We start from the raw sequence: 12348 nt of genomic DNA on the forward strand, positions 1-12348 counted from the left end.
GAAATCTTGGGGTGGTATTTTGCTTTAGTATTCCTTCAAATAACAGCTTCCCTACTGAATTTAAAATAGAATTTGTTTAACAGAATTCTATTTACAATCAACCTGGTAAGAAATACATCTGTTGTGTAAAGTATATTGGTAATAAGAACTAGTAAGCTAGAAGCCCTTCTTTTGTTCCACCATTATTCCCATGTGATAACTTAAGATTCCATGGAATCTGAGGCTCAAATACATATTTGAGCAGCTTTGCTTAGTACAGTGTCCCATAGTGGTGTGCAAAGAGTTTTGTAGCATGAAACCTAGAACCTGAACCCAGGACCTAGACCAGGTCACTGTGTAACATTGGCCAGAATCTGAGTTTCTCTGTCCCTTATTTTCTTAATCTGTGCTACAGGGGAAATGAATTACCCCTGAAATTTCATGGCTGTGACTCTGAGTTTTCATGTACTTTATTATTTCATTTTTTTAAAAAATTGAGGTAGAACTTCATATAGTCTATAAGTTCTTGCCAAATCACTGTTCTCTATTTAAATAGGAGGCCTGGTAAGTACTGTGATATTGTGTGTGTGTGTGTGTGTGTGTGTGTGTGTGTGTGTGTGAGAGAGAGAGATAGAGAGAGAGACAGACAGATGGACAGAGCTCTCATTCTGAGTTTTCTGAAATCTGGGACTGCTGTGAATTGCCCTGGAGGCATATTTGAGGAGAGATGCTTTCTCCTCCCATTTTATCCTATTCCCATTAGTAACTGCATATACTGGGGAGCTGCTTCCTGAGAAAGTGTTTAAAATGAAAATCTTATTTCTGAAATTACTTTCACCCTGGTGCTTTAAGTTTTGGCCTATTTCTAAACCCTGCTCCCACCCTTTACGGTTTATAGGCATACCAGAGGCAGAACGCTGCTCTGGGGAAGCAGAAGCTCATCAGCTCCTCAGTGCAGAGGGAGCTTTCATTTCCCTGTTTTCTTTTCCCTTTTTTCGACCCTGGGACAGGCAAGTTTGCACGTGAGCAACAGAGAAGGAAATTCAGTTTGTTTTACTGCTAAATAATCACATGCAGAAATCAGCTGATTTTTTTTTTTTTTTTTTTTATTGACTGCCTAAATCTAGCTGCCCTCACTTAAAACAATACTCAAGGTGAAGTGTCATTGATAAAATTAGCAGATTACTTTTTCATTCACAGCTGATTTGTCAGGACAGATCAGCTGTGAATGCCACACCACTGACTTTGGGCCAGGACCATCTCGTCTTCCCTGAACTTCCTTGGCACTGGATGCAACTGAGAAGGAAGCCGACTTTGGGAATTGAATACTGTTGGTAATGATGCTTAGTCACAGAGAAGAGTTTGGTGCTTCTGCACATTGGCCAAGAACCACCTCAGCATCTGTCTTACTACCTAAGGCTGCAGTGATCTCAGGGAGATAAAGAGATTTGAAAGAACAAACAACACGCAGAAGTAGTATTTAGCTCTTTGAAGTCGTTGTCTGTGTCTACCTGGGTCGGGTCTAGTGAACACTGATAAAAATCAATGAAATGGGTTTGTTGAGTGGCCAGTAAGGACAACACTGTGGTAGGCACAGGTGATAATTATGAATTTATGTTTATTCGAAGTTCATTGTCTTCTACCTGGAGAGTCAAGATTAACTAACATTGCTATAATAGGATCAAATTGTCCAAGAGAGTATAAAATCATGGGCAGAATTGAGTGGGAATGATACGAGGTTCTCGACGTGGAACTTCAGAGAGGAGAGGAATGGGTAATGATGAGGGAATTCTGGGGTAGTTGGGGAAGACCACCTAGAACAGACAGGGTTTGAATGGGCCTTTGAAAGATTACATGGTCTTAGCTTGCTTGAAGTGAAAGAAGATACAAGCGTAATAGCCTGACCAAAGTCAGAGAGGTGAGAACAGAAGTTTTGTGCTAAGAAATGAAATCTGTCAGGGAGGGTATTAGATGTGGAAGGAGTGACTGCCAAGCAGTGCAGTGTAGGCAGTACATGCTGTTGAAAGTTTTGGAGCAGGTAAATGTCAAGAAGAAAGGGAGGGAGCTGTGGAAACACATGGAAGTTGGCTTGGCCAGTAGAAGGGATACCTGCTGAGGTGTTGTTCAGGGACAGTTGTAATAATCCAGCCATAGTGATGACATCAGAACCAGGTTGGTTGGTGAGAAAACACAGGGGGAAAAGATGTGTGAGATATGCTTGGAATAAAACATCTGCCACACTTGGTGCCTGATGGGCTTAAGAAGGATGTTCAGAAATAACTAAGTTTGTAAGGAGGAGAAGGGTTGGTGCTATTGGTCGAGGCACAGAAGTTAGGAAGATTAACTGGATTGAGAGTTGAGATTTCATGTCAGTTTTTGATGTTCTGGCAAGACATCTCCGTGGAAATGCCCCTGAAACATTTAGAGATAGGATAAGAAGCGCTGTTCAGGAAATAGCTCCAGACAGAATTTTCCAGAGCCATGCTCTAGAGGTAAGAATTGTGGCAGTAAAAGTAAATGTATGGGAGGGGAATTGTATGGTGTGGGGCAAGGGAACAAGGTCTCAGCGAGGAGAAAGGAGCCAGGATGAAGGTTGGTGATGGCAGGGAAGGGAAGCAGGATCCATCTATGCCTCAGAAGGCTGGGGGGTAGGACAGAGTAATTGCCCAACCTCACGTGGCCTCTCATTCTTAACTCTTAAAAGCACTTACCCACCAGAGATACTACTTTATCTTCCCAGCAGCCCCACGAAACCTGGCAGAAGGTAGAACAGAGCTCACCAGGGATCTGTCAGATTTTGATTTCTGGATAAAGCCCTGCATATAGTCAGGATACATCAGAGTTTTATAGTTGTTCACTTGAACATGATAATCTCACCTGGCGATTATAATTATAATTCTGCTTAAACCACAGAATTTCAGTGGCTTCCCTTTTCTGTTCTATAATCTTATTTAGTAACGATAACAGGTAGGAAAAAAGGAGTACTGATGCCACACCTTCAAAAATGTCTCATCCTTGGTGTGTTTCAAGTATAGGCCTAAGGAAATTGGAACTAGCCCTCCTCCGTTTTTGGGTTTTTTTTTTGTTTTTTTTGTTTTTTTTTCGTATTTAGAAATCTTTTAAACCAGTTTGCTTGAAGGTCAGAGAGTCTTTGGAATCTGGATACCTTAAGTTGGATAAAGTGTCCTACTTTTTTTTAGGAAAAATCTTCCTCCTGTATATGTTCCTTAATGGACAGATTGGTAGAATCTGTAGAGAAATGGAAATAGAAAACACAAAGTTGAAGCTTTTCTATTGAAGATTTTCATTACCGGGAATTCTAAGGAACTATGCTTTGTTGGATTTTGCATAGAATACTTACTGTTTGGGAATTCAGGCCCTCACCTGAAATTCGGGTATCTCTCAAATACAGAGACCTTAATCCACTTCAGGTAGTAAGCTCCATCTGTCTTTACACTTTTGGGTGTCTGGATTTTTTATATAGTGTGTATCTGATGTACAACTAGCTGTCGTAGTTAAGAATGGTGCAGTGCACAGAAGATTTTGAAATGTGGTGTCGATCCCTTTGATGAAAAGGACTGGACATTATTTTCATTTAGTATTTCCATTTAATAACCTACCCTTTTGTCATCTAGTTTTTGGTGCTTAGGTTTATATAAAGCCAAAACAAAAATAATGGACTACTGAGTAAACATTTAGGAATTGATCACTTTATGTTCAGCCAGCGATTAAACTAGTGGAGTAGTACCTTCTTTGTAAGATGGCTTCTTTTCAGTATTTTTGTTTATGACCTCCATATAACATATTCAGGCACCTGGAGTCTGAGGCAGGCTAGTTAACACTTCTTTATACCCTGTGCTCTAGGGTCCTTTGTAGTCAAAATATCCTGCAACTCATCGGGTTTCCTTGGCATACTCATAGATTGGAGGAAGACAGTCTGAGCTGATTTACAATTGATCCTAGCGTAAAGAAATATCTTCTTAATTTATTCATTGGCCATGCTATCCGAGAAATAAGTCTTAATAGGGACTTAGTGAGGTGGGGTTCTTTTTGTTTTGTTTTTTTAATTTTAATAACGAAAGAGGGGTTTTCTTACTTCCCTGTAGTGAACTTCAGATGTCTCCCTCGGGAGTAGGTTTTAACCATCACTAAAATGGTTTGACTTAACCACACAGGGGTTTGGGGGTTCTTTTTTTTTCCTTGCCCCTTCCATTCCCAGGCAGAGACTCCTATTGCATACCGACTCTGCTCCAGTGCAGTATTTATTTGATCAGAAACAAAAGAGTTTGCTTCTTTCACTGGTTCAGAGAGCGGTCCCCCAGGATTGTCTTTTGTTCAGTAATTGGAGCATAAGCTGAGCCTGGTTAATTTCAAAGCTACCCCCAACACACATTCCCTCCCTCCTTCCTTGTGCAGTTTCTGAGCTGCTAGTGGTACCTTGTGTTGGGTCTGGAACCAAAAAAAAAAAAAGGCTCGAATTGTTGAATGTTAGCTACAACTACTGTAACATCTGCTATGGCACCTAATAGCACTGTTGGTTAATTAATTTTAAGTTAGGGGAAGAAACAAAACTAGAGTGCTCTTCCGCTTTACAGCGCTTGTTAACACATGCACCTCCAAATTACGCATTTGGTGCTATCGCAATGAATAAAACAAAGGAAATCATGAGTTGATTTTTATGTTAGTAGCAGAAGTTCTTCCATTGTTATGCACTGTTCAGATACCCGTGTTTTCCTATGTTCATTCTTTTTTGGTTATTATTTTTTTTAATAAAGGCAGAAATGTCTGCAACATTTCAACTCTCAGCATTTAATTGGCTAAAGTTCTGATGTAAGAAATATAAGTTAATTATTTTAATTTTCTTTTAAAGCAACAAAACTTGGTTCTGCTTCTTTAAATACCAAAATGATGATTATAGATGGATAAGAAGCTTTAAGAGCCAAATTGTAGATGCTAAGTAGCCAAGTTAATATTTGTATAAAAATATATTACAAAATTGCCAAATATTGTGTGTCATTCTGGTTCTGCAGTATAGGTGTTGGTTTTGCAACCATCAGATTGCAATTGTAGGGTTTGTGGGTTTTGTTTTTGAAGATAGAAGGGTCTTTCTTGCATTTTTTTTTTTTTTCAATCTGCACCATAATGACGGTTTCCTACCTGACTGGCCTGAGTTTAATCGTCGGATGCCTGGTTCTTCGTGTGGTCTGATCTTTGCTTTTTCACAAGCTTTCCTGCAATTGCACAGTTGTTTGCTGCATTGAGTTTCTTTTAGTGACAATGAAAAGCGTATGTTGGTATTTTAATATAGTCTTTAATTTTCAGGTTGTACATTAAAACATGGAGGGGGAAAAAATCCCTGTCTGAGGAGCTCTTTTAAAAACCATTACAGTAGAATGGGAATATTCATTACTTACACATCATATATTTTTCCCTAAATGTTGTACAAAGAAGTGACAGTTGAGCCGAGCATATGTTAATAAAAGGTCTGCATTTTCCTGTGTCACTGACAGTTTCATTGGCTGTATATTCCTGAAATGCAAATAGCCTCAGTTCTGTTCAAAGCTATAATTAATCTGAATAGTTATTTAAACAGTATTGAAATCTTTTAACTACTGAGAGGCCAAACATTTAAGATGGTGAATTTACTGTTCTGTTTGAAGGACGGTACAACTGACGAGGGCACAGCGATCTGAGATGCTTGTGTATGTTGGATCTACACATTCTGTAAGCTAAAATGGCAGAATCTGTCTGCTGCTGTATAAAATCTTTTAACTACCATTTATTTTAGCATCATGGCATGTGCAAATTCCTGCTGCTCAGTTAAGGGACCAGCTTCACAACTGGTGTTACAATCTGTGGCCACAGCACTGCATCACAATGCAGCAAATGCATTTTCCACATTAACCAAACATGACAGCTGAAGCGATTATTAACCATGCAAGATGTCGGAAGTCATCAAAAATTCACATCAGAGTAATTGCAGTGGCTTGGGTCGGGAAAAAAAAGTATCATAGCATTCCTTGGCTCATGTTGTCTCTCCCCCTCTTAAATCTTAACTTGGTACAGTCCGTTAACAATAAAATACCCTTCTGTAACCTATAAACTGTTACTCCCATCAGTTTGTGCTTTCAAACTGAAGGCTGACTTCTCTGAATTTGTGTAGAGCAGCACGAATGATTATGCTGTGCCCCAGGGGCTGCAGTGTACCCTTTATAAGGGGACCCTGCCATCTCATTGTCTAATTGGACTCTTTAAAGCTTCGGTCATATCATCATTTGCAGAGTGTTCTCTTTTCCTTTTTCTTCTTTCTCTCTCTCCTCTCTCCCTCTCCTCTCTCCCTTCCTCTTTCTCACCCCCTACCCCCTCAATTCTGGCTATCTGGAATGGGAAAAACTTGAGCACTGGTTCCATCAGAGCTCATCCCACAGAGAAGGTATGGAAGAGCTGCCGTGACCAACAGCATCGACTGGTCTGTAACTCCTAAAATTTGAGAGCTGCAGGTAGGATTGTTTGTTCTGTAAAGAAATTAAGATAAATGCACCTTAGTAAATAGAGTGACGGCATGTTGTTGCAGTACCTTTGAAAGACAAGGGCTTGGCTTGTTTAAAATTTCAAGGTAAATTCAGAGGATTTAACTTATTTGATAGAAAAAGTACTCAATTCTCCTGAGAATTCTTCAGATTTGTGCCTTGTCATTCTAATATTTTTCTTTTAAAAAAAAAATCTTTTGGGTGGGGCAGAGGTATTTGCTTAAAGATTTAAATAGTTGGTTATTTTGGATTTTTGCAGACTTCATCTTTAGTAAGTAGTATGGACTTTCTTTAGGATTTTTTTGAAAGATGCATGTAAAGTTTAGAATTCTCATATGAGATAAAGCATTAAAATAGAATTTCTTTTCTAAAATCAGATCCTTTGGGATTTTTAGGGGTGTGTTTGTGTGTGTGTGTGTGTGTGTGTGTGTGTGTGTGTGTAGGATGCCTTATTTCAGTCATTTATATTTTGTTGAAGGGAAAAAGTACTATTGGAGGTATTTAGGATTATCTCACAGGAAATGCTTTAGCATAAGGCTTTAAATGAGAAGAATTAAATAGTAACACCCAAGATATGGACTTTTTAAGTATTATCAAATGTAGGCAATTTCAGTTAAGATAGTTACTTTTTCTTTCTTAAATTTATCCTCAAAAGAGTATAAGTCCTTTAAGTATATTTCACATTTTTGGTGTAGAGAATGTGATTTCTATACATGAGATGGAAACTTCCTAAGTCGTGTAAGCATTATCTGGAGGGTAATGAAATTATAAATGTTGCCTATAACACTTTTAATACCTTGATTAATATCAGAGATGAAAGTGTTTTTGATTCAGTGAAAAGCAGCTTGCTTTTTGTCTTCCCTTACAAACAGGAGAAGGCAGTGATGTATAGCTTTTTATCCCAAGGAATGTATTTGTATCATGGGACCTGTAGGGTCTGGACTTTTTTCTGAAGCAGGGACTTGGAAATTGCTCACCTAGTTGAGAGATTTAGCTCCCTTCAGAGGTGGGGGACTTTCTGTACTCTTAACAATAGGAAGACTTGAGGAGCTGTCAAGTAGGGAATGGAGGAGAGCTGCTCAGGGAAGGGAGAGGTACTGAGAATTTTTCTTGTCTTGGCATTGAAGGTCTGGATTTACCCACGACTAAGATTCCTTTAAAACTCTGACCCAGTGCAGCATTGCAAGGAATTGATTTCTGAGATGAGACAATGAGCTGTGGTTTGCATTTTGTAAAGATGGAGGAAACCTCTAACACTGACCCTGTATGGGAGATGACTCAATTATCTGTGCCTTGGTACAGTTGCAAATTATTTTCCTTTGTCTGAAGTGGGTGGATGCCAGCATCTTCATCAGAGCTCCTTAATTTAATGTATGGAAAATGTCTCAGCCACCATTTTTAACAATTAGCTGTATCATGGTTGAGGTGAGCTGCGCTCTGAAGGCAGCTGCAGGGCCATTTCATTTACATTCGGTTCTGTGGCACAAGAGCTTTGTGACTGTAAAACTCAGAAAATGAATTTGCACACTGCATAGAAGAGTTCTCTAGGAGGGTGGAGAATATTCCCAGAAAGAAGATGGAATCCTTTTGTCTACAGTAAGTATTTCTCATATACTCCTATAGCGAGGAGAGGTTGAAAATTTGTCTTTGGTTGAATGGGCAGAATAGACTTTAGAATGAATGCTGCAGATATTAAAGGTGTAAGACAGGTTCTTGGATGTATGTTTTTATGTGTGTGTCAGAAACCAAGTGTGGTACGTGCATGTTTAAAATAGAGGTTCTAGGAGTGATTTTTTAACACATGCTTTTGATTAATTCTTCTCTGGTAATTTAAGTTAATGAAAGGTATGAGTTTATCACCAGTCAGAAGGTGAAAATGATACTTGAGAGAAGAAAAAATCCAAATGTGATATATTTAAGAGTTTAGGCTTTTTTCCACTGTCTTTTACAAACAGTTTATTTTCCAGTCCTGAAGAAAATTGCTAGATTTTAGTTTAGATTTTGTGTTGTTTTTTGTTTTTAAAAGAAAACCCTTCCGTGTTAATGATCTTTAGTGGCTGATTGAAATATATAAGAAAAGATGTTGTAACAAAACGAGATTTTGTCCTAAACAATCAATAGATTGAGACTTTCGCTCTCATTAATGGGGATAATTCTTAGTGCCTTCTGTTAATTAATAGTTGTGACTTCAAAGCTACTTATGGAAAACTCTTGTTTGTGATTGTAAGCTTATAATTCTTGATTCTTAGAATTAATTGGATTTGACTTGGCTTATTCCTTTGTTCCTTTATGCTGTTACTGAGAGGAAATAAGTGGATTTTAACTTTGATTTTTGTGTTTATTTTTTAACGGCACTTATCCCTGAAGAATTTGTAGTAAGTGTATTTTACAGTAAACTGTACCATGAAGAATTTGCTCAAAATCCTTTAGTAGCCGTTTCAGGAGTTGAATCTTACAGAACTGAGTGTCTGAGAATCCTTTTTACTTGATATCAAATTTATAAAGCCAGCTGTTCTCCCAGGTCTTGTTGCACTAGCTGTTATTCATCCTACTCACTGAATGCTGGTTTTCTTTAATTAATAGATGTTTTTGAAACTAAGGGAGAGGAAGATTTTCATATCAGTCTTTTCACTGAAATAAAAAGGATCAGTTATCCTAAGCCCGGTCCAGAATCCTACAAAGATTCCATAAATCTTAGGGTTGTAGTATAAAAACCTAGATCTCAATATAATTATTTTAACCCTGGGAAGGACATTCACTATATTCATTGTTTGGGTGTATGGTAGAATGCAAAGGGATTCTTTTCCCTTGGTTTTTATAAGGCTTGCTCTTTGAAATGGAAGAGTTTCAGGGCAACAGATTAGAACTCCATTTTAACTGCAGCTTTGCTTGCATAAAATGTTTGGTTGGATGGCATGAAAGGTGTCACAAACCCTCCCTTTGAAATTTTTAAAGTAAAACTTGAAGATTCTGGTCTTGTTTTCTTTCTCTCTGGCTTTATGGAAGCCGTATATGTGGTACTCTGGGGAGATAGCAGAGACCCAGTTGCTTTCCAGTTTCTTTGCCTCTACCGTGGTCTACTCAAGTTTGGCTGCTGGGAAGAGGCTCTCCTTTCTGGTACTTGTAGGGGATTCCCAAATCTCTACTATCTGCAAATTCTTCTGTTTTCTCATGGAATTTTAGCCTGGCTGGTAGTAAAGAGTCAGGGGAGGGCTCTTATGCTACAAAAAAAAAAAAAAAAAAATGTATTCATATCAAACCTTTGAACGCTCTGGCAGTGCCATAATGTAGATAAGCAAGCATGTCGGCCAGCCCGCTAGAAGCATTCTGTGGCACTAAGATGGCAGTGAGCAAGGAGTAAAATGGCGTCCCCAGGAACGCTGTGATAAGAGGTGCACCGCACCAGTCATCTTTCTTCAGTCAAGTTTGGAGACCCCTCTAGTAGCACTGCTTTGGCAGTTTGCAGTTACTTTTTATTCTGTTAGAAGAGAGAAATTTTGAGGTTTTCCTGAAGTAAAGACTTAATTAGCATTTATATCTCAATAGCTTCCGGTTGTTACTTGTAAGAAATTGGTGAGATAAGGATAAAATAAATTTTAAATAGCTATTTTATATCCTCATTTCTGAAATCTCTTGCTCTGTTTTCTTCTTCTTTTTTCTTAATTTAGAAACGTAACTCCTTCCAATATAAGGTGGATTTTTAGAAAATAGAGGACAGTATGAGTCTCCTTTATGGCAAGATGAAACTAGTCTTCCTATGAAAAGATGTTATTTGTCTTTGATTCTGGGTGGGCTTTGATTCTACGTGGGCTTAGGTTATTTGATATGTAAAATAAATGTTGCCGCCTTCAGAAACAAAGTTTATTGTATTTCTTTTATGGTTCAGGTATGGATTAATTTGAAGTGACCTATAGTCATAGTGGTAATGGCTGTGCTAATTTCTTACCTGTTCCCTTCTCTCCTGGAGTTGGAATTTTCAGAGCTGGCCTCAAAGTTGATCAAGGGTAATTAGCTCATCTTACAGTTAGATAAAGCAAGGCTTTTCTGTAGTTAAACAACTTTCTCAAGGTCATACATCTGCAAAGCAGTTGATTTTGGCCCAAATTCAGGCCACCTGACTCCCTTATCTGTGCTGTGCTGTGCCTCTGTCTGCATCTGACTCCATATCTTCCTCTTTGTGGGCTCGCTGGTGACTGATGGGCCTAATGGATTGATCTTTCAGTGGAGCCTGTCTTTACTTGAGCAGCCTAACTCACAGAGATCTTCCTTCTCAGTCTTGCCAGAAATGACTTAATTGAGCTGTGCCTGGAGTCTTCCTGGGCCTGTGTTATAGTCAATAATGTATTTACAGATTTACCATATATAAACAAACATTTAAAAATAAAACACATTCTGCAAATTGAGCTTTTCGGTCGTCCATCATGTTGGCTCAGTTCCAAGAAGGAAGTACTCATCTCCTGAGGTAGGCATGGACATCACATCCATCTGCCCTGAGCTGGGATGGAGCTGGGCATTTTGACATGCCCTCCCAGCAGATCACTCCTCCAGCTGTAGGTATGAGGGGTCCCCTAGTGCAGGGTTGCCCTTTTCCTAGTATGGAAGGACTGGCCGAAAGGTTTTAGCTCCATGTCAGTTTCAGGCTATTTGTATTCGTAAAATGGTCTTGTTCTCTCCTTCTGTAGTTTGCTTTTGCCACTCCAGCTAGGCGGTGTTTTCTACTTTCTGTAGCCATGATGATGAACGGTGAGTGGTGTATCCTGTGGTATTCCCTCAGCTCTGACAGGGTAAAGTCAAAATGTTTCCAAACTTAAGGTTTGAGAGAGAGAGTAGAATCCCAAGTACTGTTAGCGGAGCAGAGGCGTACCGTGACAAACTCTGTGTAAGACAACCGGAAGTTATAGATGAGTCTCTTGCTTGTTTTAGTGGACTCTAGACAAATGTTTAGAAAAGAATTTCTGAATAAGAAGAAACTGCAGCACAACCAGACCTCCCTTTTCCCTGACAGCCATGATGATCAGTGCTCCAGTCCCGTCAGCATAAGCAGTGCTGCAGAGCAGGAGGAGCTGTGATTTTCGACTGCAGTGTGAATGACTGACACCGTGTGCCGGCAGGGAATTAATAGGACACGTGGTTCCCACACACTGTCTTGACTAACAGCGCTCCTTGCGCTTGCTAAGTAGAACTTAATTCCGAGATCTGTGGAAACCACCCTGGCAAAAACCGCCTGGTTCCCACCTGACCAGCTTGGAGACACACCTCTGCTGTCTGTTCTCATAGCCCCCAAATCTTATTTCCGAAGGGAAAAGACACTAGATGGGAAAGCAGGGGATCTGTGTTTTCTGATAAAATACAGGGTTGTTTTAATGCGTTCTTTTAGGGTGGGTTTAAGGGACAGTGGCAGGGGGTGTCGGCCAGGATGAAAGGCCAATATTGATGCATTCCCGTTTTATACTGCAGTGCGGTTTTAGTACCCAAAGTTCTTTGACTGTGGACTGATGTCTCCAAGATGGAAATCAGTTCCCCAAACACATAGTAAAACATTTTTCTTGTCCCTTAATATATGTTCTCCTTCTCTTACCATCACTTCAAATAACTATAGCATTAGTATTTTTTAGATCTGTTCGTACCATTGGGTGAGGAGAGGGTTCTGGTGCTGGTTTTTAAAGCCAGACATACTATTTTATCCCAGTTGCAAAACTAAATTGAAGTTTTCCCTTTAGATTCCTCCTGTTCTTGTGTCCTCAAAGGTTAGCCATACAAGTGTACCAGTTTTTTACCGGGGCAGGGGGTGGGGCAGGAAGATAAAGTGTTCAGAGTTGCTGTCCTTGCTTTCTCCCAT

The 12348-nt window shown here is 39.4% G+C and overlaps 1 protein-coding gene across 4 annotated transcripts in view; it reads left to right on the plus strand.

Moving 5' to 3' along the window:
- Positions 1–12348, plus strand: part of NUP93 (nucleoporin 93) — a 109568-nt gene that overhangs the window by 50628 nt on the left and 46592 nt on the right. Inside the window, exon 1 of one of the 4 annotated variants that reach the window (XM_004744219.3) lies at positions 6098–6479. The exons of the other annotated variants lie outside the window; for them this stretch is intronic. The gene's annotated coding sequence lies outside the window, so the exon portion shown is untranslated. Of the gene's footprint in view, positions 1–6097; positions 6480–12348 lie in introns of those variants that run through there. 4 annotated transcript variants of the gene reach the window in all.

The sequence above is a fragment of the Mustela putorius genome, unplaced genomic scaffold (assembly GCF_011764305.1).
Source record: "Mustela putorius furo isolate JIRA1106 unplaced genomic scaffold, ASM1176430v1.1 tig00000174_pilon_pilon_pilon, whole genome shotgun sequence".
In the NCBI taxonomy this organism is placed as follows: Eukaryota; Metazoa; Chordata; class Mammalia; order Carnivora; family Mustelidae; genus Mustela; species Mustela putorius.